A 951-nucleotide genomic window follows, 5' to 3' on the forward strand; every position below is an offset into this window, starting at 1 on the left:
CTGTGGGGACATTTTCACCTCTCGTGCGGGCAAACAAATATCCTTATCTAAAAGATAACTAAAATCGAGAATACGAAAACCCTAGAGGATTGAAAATTCTACTTGAATATTCTCCGAATGTAAAAACATTCTCGTCTCCAGGAGTGAAAGCAGCCGACATGTAAATGGACCGACTCTGTGTTGAAAAGTGGCGAGCAGGGAATCGAAACAAAGTCGACATGTGAAATAAAACCACTAGAATCTCATGGGGAGGAAAACGCTGTAAATGCAGATAAAAAACCACGTAAAATCTAATTGTGTTTCAGCCACTGTTAGCGAAGTAGCGTAAGTAGTTACTGTGTTGGTCTTTAGTACAAAAAGTAACTCCATTCGAGTAAATGATGAATGAACAAATGAAGACATGAACCCACAGCAATACTAAGAAATGACCATTTTTGCACAGTCATTTTATCGTCGTTATTTTGTCACCTGAAGTTCCTCTCATTATCATATTACAGAAACGCTAATGCAAATATTCCTTTCTGCGATCTGTAATCCGGCTTACTAATAGCTGGGAAGTTCACGTATATTGTTTGCTTATTCTTATTTTTTCATGCTGAGCTAAAATACCGACCACATACTTTTCTTTTTCAGCGATATTCATTAACGCTCGCTGCTCTTTCTTTCCCCTTCCGGGATCTTCCCTCTATATTTTGCACAAATGTTCTAAACTCATGGAGAAGCATGGTTATAGTTTTATTTTTCTCCTCTGATTGCATTAAACTTATTTGAGTATATTAAAGTAATTGCTAATCTTGGGCAGTACGCACAGTTGCGACCTTGGATCTATTTCGTCAGAGCCCGACCGCGAGAGGAGCTGGTTCCCGGTTCGGTGGTTCGTACGAACGTTTTTGTGCTGAGTATTTCCCGGCGATTGTAGATAATCTAGCCTGCCTACAATAAAAAAAACCA

This window comes from Penaeus monodon, chromosome 19, assembly GCF_015228065.2.
Source record: "Penaeus monodon isolate SGIC_2016 chromosome 19, NSTDA_Pmon_1, whole genome shotgun sequence".
NCBI lineage: Eukaryota > Metazoa > Arthropoda > Malacostraca > Decapoda > Penaeidae > Penaeus > Penaeus monodon.